Raw genomic sequence first — 6,000 nt, 5'->3', positions numbered from 1 at the left:
ATAAGATTATTTCAAAAATTATATTGGTATCAACAGGTCTAACTAACATCCTCCATAACATATAATGTTCTTTAGAGCTCGGAATATTTCGTATAGGTAAATGATTATTCTATGATATTTATAGTATCTTCGTAGTTATTAAATCTTTGTTAAAAACTCCAATTATCTATTTGTAACAAGCAATAGGGCACAATGTTTTCAAGTGACGCTAAAGTAGAATTTTATTTAACATAATATTTTGTAAGATTATTACGTTAAGATAAAAAAGATATATTTGTATACCTCATAAATACCTGAAATGTGTACATAAATCAACGATTACCTGTATGAAGATTAATTTGATAGTCGCTGCTCGAAGGAAAATAATAGAGTCATCTCCACGTCGACAGAAATTAAATTAATTTGTTATTTACAAGTTTGAAGCTCAGAACAGGTCTTTTGATGTTAGTCATTATCCTAGTAGGCATTCTTCGAAGAAGTAAATATAAAATTCCCATTTTATACATGCTGTTAACTTACACGAGGTTAAAATAAGGGTTCTACAATAAGCATTCGCTATTCCATTCATCTAAAAAAACTCTAATTTAATTTATATGGAACTTTGACATTATGATAGATTTAAACTACAGAGCGAATATAGACTTATATGTATATATTTTTTTATATATTTTTTTAATGTAGTTTATTATGTCAACTTAGACCAAGAAGAAATTGTTGTACCCAAGCTTTTTTAAAGTGAACACTGCCAAAGCTTGAACAAATATAACTTAAATGTGTTTGTGACATTCGTAGATCTCCAAAATGTTCACAGAGAAATCCGCAACAGCAGACTGTATCTACTTTTAAAAGATTAGTCATGACTATTTTTATCGCTATAAAATATTTGATTTCAGTTATATTTATTTGTTCCACAGTAGATTGAGGAAACCTTATTAAAGTAAACAACATTTTGAGTATTTTCTGTAAAAAAATTGCCATTTACATTTTCAAATTTGACCCTGTAGTAAAATATATTACAAGATATTTTAAATTAGAGGTTAGGGGTTAGCTAATATTAATATTCTATATGAATATACACTTTACAAACAGATGAATTGTTCGGCTAGTTACTGACTTTATAATAATATAATACAAGAAACAATTACGTATTATATATTATTGTAAAAAGGTTTAAATTACTTTAGGATGAAAACAAGTCAAGTCTTAATAAATATATTGGAAGCGTTACACTTGCATATTGGGGGTAAAAATCTAACAGCGGGTCTGAAATAAATACCTCAGACCTGAACGAACGAATATTTTTATAGGTATCTCAATTATAAAAAGCTTTGGAATACTATATATTTAGAATTACACATTCTATCTATAAGACTTTTGTTTACTCTAGTCTTATTTTACTATTCTACAGTGTGGTTTTTGTTCTACGAATGTCTTTGAGTGAGTTTAGTGTGATCAAATATTGATCGAGTGTGATTACCGAGATGATACCGAGACGCACACTTATATAATTTTAGATACATTTTAAGCAGCACTGGTTAATAGCTAGCTAATGATTACTACAATACCAATATAAAATAATAATACTATACCATATCATCACTGTGACATCTTTTAATTATTTTCAATTTAAAGCCGACCTTTTGTGAACGAACGTCATCTTCGCAGTCATTAATTCAATAAGTCAACTCAAGTAGCTATATATCATTGTTTTATCATTTCAATGTCGGTATTGTGAGGTTGTAAAGTACATGTACAAACAAAAAACTTCTGTGATCGTGATTTCAATGCAACGCGATCGTATGAAGATAGGACCAAAGTCGTCACGATATAGCATTTTGTTAGATTTTAATAAAATTGCATATTTTGTTTTCTCGATAAATACAAATTATTTTTATCTTTTGGTTTTGTTTTATTTTGACTGTATAATTTAATTTATTATTTTAGATAACTCAAAATCGTATAAACTTTGAAGTCGATGAGGTTACATACTGTTGCCAAATCAACTGTAACCAATGCTTATATCGCAGTTATATTTTGTTATATTAATAATATATAGTATACGATTGAATTTTATTTTATCCAAAATCGATATTTCAATAAATATAATACCTCATTGGTCTAGTGGCCAGCTTTTAAGGCCGCAGAGCCAATAAAAAGTTATAAGTTTTCAGACAAGATATTCTCAGTGTTAGCCCGAAGTATGAAAATTGGCATTGTTAAACTCCTATACCTCTGTAAGAATGTAAACTGTTGATTCTGTGCCTGATAGTTTTCGACTTTCTTCCCTTTCAGGTACATAATACCTGCTTTTAAAGAAAGACATTGAAAGAAAATGAAAAATACTTACTTATAAATTTTGGCGTCCTTTATAGAATAGAAATTTATTGTAGATTTTATTTACTTACTTACCTACATATATAAAATCTGATACTGATTTCATATAATACTTAACCTTGTAATGATTGTGTTTCAATTACTATAAGATTATGAGATAAGACCTAAGGTTATTTTATATCCTTAGAGTTTATACCCACACTCAAGTTTTAAAAACACGAAATCTGATGAAGTATTTTGTCTTTAGCTTAGGTTAAAATAACTGTTGATTTTGGCAACCACAATTATCAAATTGTGGATGCCAACTTTCGACAGCTGCTCTAGACTGGATCGCACTAATGCTTCTAATAACAGACCTATAATTGAGCCTGCCTGAGAGTTCTAAAGGTATTTGTAACAAGCGTTAGTATGACATTGTAATGATATGATGAATAAACCGGCTTATAGCTGACAACCTATTTATAATAAAAGCTTACTATCAAATAAAAAGTGAACAATTGTGGATTAAGTATCCCGATTATCTTTAATAACATTCTTCTAATCGTTATAATGTTGATCGATAATTTAAAATTCGTTTTGAATCATATAAGTAGCTGACTAAAACGTCAATCCCATACCTGAGAGTCACCCTCGATGAAAGCAAAGACTAAAGAGGTGCAATATATTTATTTTATCGGTTTTGTTTATACAGTGTAGGCAATAAATTACTCCAATATTTTCAGTATTTAAAATTTTAGGCAGATCAGCCTGAGTTCATGCTTCCGAACGTAAATTAAAAACAAAATCGAAGATTTGTACATTAACCTACCTTAAACAACTACTTAATACTTACATTATAAAAACACTCACCATAAATGATAACAATAAAACCCTCTTCTTAATTGCGGTTGCGAATAGATTACTATAGTAAAGTCACATTCATCACGTATTCATTATAATACTCTTCAATTAGAGTTTTTTTTTATACAATACCTGTTAGACATGTTGTTATTAATAGGTATTCGAATATTTAAATTATTGATATCTCAATAATTTGAAATAAGTACTTATTTGCCTTGGATAAATCCTATTCGATATTTGGTATTTACATCAATACCATCGAGATCGCTGTTGATTTTGCAAGGATTAAGAATTTAAGATCCAGTTCTCAAAATATCCAGACATTGAGAAATTACGAATTAGCGTGTTCGATCGATCGTGTTCACGCATGACAGAGTCTGGCGTAGTTTTTTTAAGGTAATTAGGTAGCTAGCGAACAAAATTTCTATATAGTTAGCCCATGGGGCATACATATAGGTACCATTAGATATATAATGACCGCGTCTGTCACCATGGTAACGTGCCTTTATCACTTGATACGTAGCACTCTTGTTACCATCAAGAACATTCAGACTTAATTTTAAAATCGAAGAAAATCACACACAGGCTTTCTCTGACCTTTGTAATTTTGTAGTGTAATCATGCAAAAAAATAAGTAGCAGCTTAGTTGAAGCACACAAAGATTAGACCCTCATACATTGATTGATTGAATAAAGATAAATTAAAATAGAGAAACTGGCGGGTCAAAGAGTTGAGGAACGAATCTACAAAAATCAATTAATATAATTATCAAAAGTTTATATAAAATCGGTTGAACAGTGAAATATGATCTTTGCTATATACATTTTTTTGTTTTTAATTTTAGCCTGTAATTTTTTATCAGAAATGTTGCCACTTTTTCCATATTAGGTAAGTCCTTAATGTATCAAATGACAAACGAATACTATAAAATTTATAGTAATTTATAGCATAAATCATAAGCAAATTATTTAGTACCTACCTACTTACGGCTTTTTTCTACACTTTCAAAACGGACGTTGGTGTAGCCATACCTCTTGGCTTTTCTTTTTTATACGATGATTTTCAACATCAACTTCAATGACAGACAAATGGTTTAGTAACTGTAAAATAAATGGAAGATTTTGAATACAAGTGTGTTAGAACTAAGTTTTTATCTCATATTATTATGAACGCAGTTTTTTTGTATCTCTAATATTTAGGTAGATCATTTTAGGTAGATACTCATTGTCAATATTTATACACCGAATACATCTAATGTTCGAAACTACTGAAATCATTAGATAATTTCATCTACCTAAGATGTATTAATGAACACCCATATAAACTCAATATAATATAAGCGCCTTTGTACTATAATTCCAGTAAACAAAAGTTAAATTGAAAGTTAAGCCATAGTCATTTTTTTATAGAAATATCTATATAAATTGTGGCGTCTTCAAAAAACACCAAAAACAATACACAAGAGGAGCAGAACAAAATATTTTACTTTTTTCAATAAATTGCAAAAAACTCACATTCAAAAAAAGCTTGAATAAGAAATGTATAGCATACAATTTCACACAAAAATGGTGTCTCAACTTATTTGGCTACTCTCGAAACATATTAGGTACCACAAGTTAGGGGTAGGTTACTTTAAAGGGGTAAATTATTTTATTATTGTTTATCGACCCTTTTCTTTTTCATTGCCTGTTTTTTTTTTGTGGCTCATATCGACTTATATAAAAAAATCATACACAAATTTTTTTAGTTGAACACCAACAAACTTAGTAGGCAAAGATATCTTACTTTTTGTGTAAAAGTTTATTTAGCACGCCGTAGATGGCGTTACTTGCATGTTGAATTCATTCACAAAGACGACTACAGATGGCAGTCCAGAAGCATATTTTTTTTCGTTGTAACAGATAATTATGCTTCATATTTTGAGGTGAGAATTGATTTTAGGAAAACATGCTAATTAACTAGACTAGACACTTGACGTTCAATTAAATCGTTAGGTATATTAAATACAATAAAATAATATGATATATGACTTGATAAATATATTAAATGACATATTAAAAAACGTATAAGTATGTAGATTCAATTGTCTTTTGAATTTCATAACTTGAACCAGTTCTACAGAAAGGTATTAAAAAAATATGCCATTATATTACCTGACATTTTTATTTGTAAGTAACAAATAAAAATGGCAGGTAATGCGGCGATATATACATACGTAGGTATTTCCTCAATACGATTGATTAAAATGTTTTTTTAATTGTAGGTAGGTACTTAACAAGTTAAAACTAACTTACCATATTGTAAATAAACTTAATTTTTTTTTCCAAAATTATTATATAAGTAGGTTCATTGTCAAGTTAAACATTCATTTATAAAAATATACTTATGGAATAAATATTCAGGTATAGGAATAGTTTCTGTTACTGCTACAGTGATATTTTGCATAGATGCAACACTTTAAATGTATAATTGTCTAAAATCCTTCATATATTAAGCAAAAATATACCTAACTACGATATGTCCCATAACTATAGCAAATACGCAACACGCGAATATTTATACCTATATATTGATGAAATATAGGTAGAGTCGCTTCTACCCCGGTGGAGTTAAATAGGGATTATAAGGGTGAAGTAAAGAAGCCATTTTTGAACGATACAATGAAACCATATAGATACGAACATATTCAAGGGAAAAGTCAGTTTAGATTGTAAATTTAATTTGTAAATTTAGGATCAATGTAAGTACCTGCTACAAGTATTTAAGTAAATTAAAAAGTATTTGTTACAATAAGTATAAAACCATGTTTTTACCTGCGTAAGTTTA

Source organism: Vanessa tameamea, chromosome Z (genome assembly GCF_037043105.1).
Source record: "Vanessa tameamea isolate UH-Manoa-2023 chromosome Z, ilVanTame1 primary haplotype, whole genome shotgun sequence".
NCBI classification, from domain to species: Eukaryota; Metazoa; Arthropoda; class Insecta; order Lepidoptera; family Nymphalidae; genus Vanessa; species Vanessa tameamea.
Note: the sequence above shows the minus strand (reverse complement) of the source record.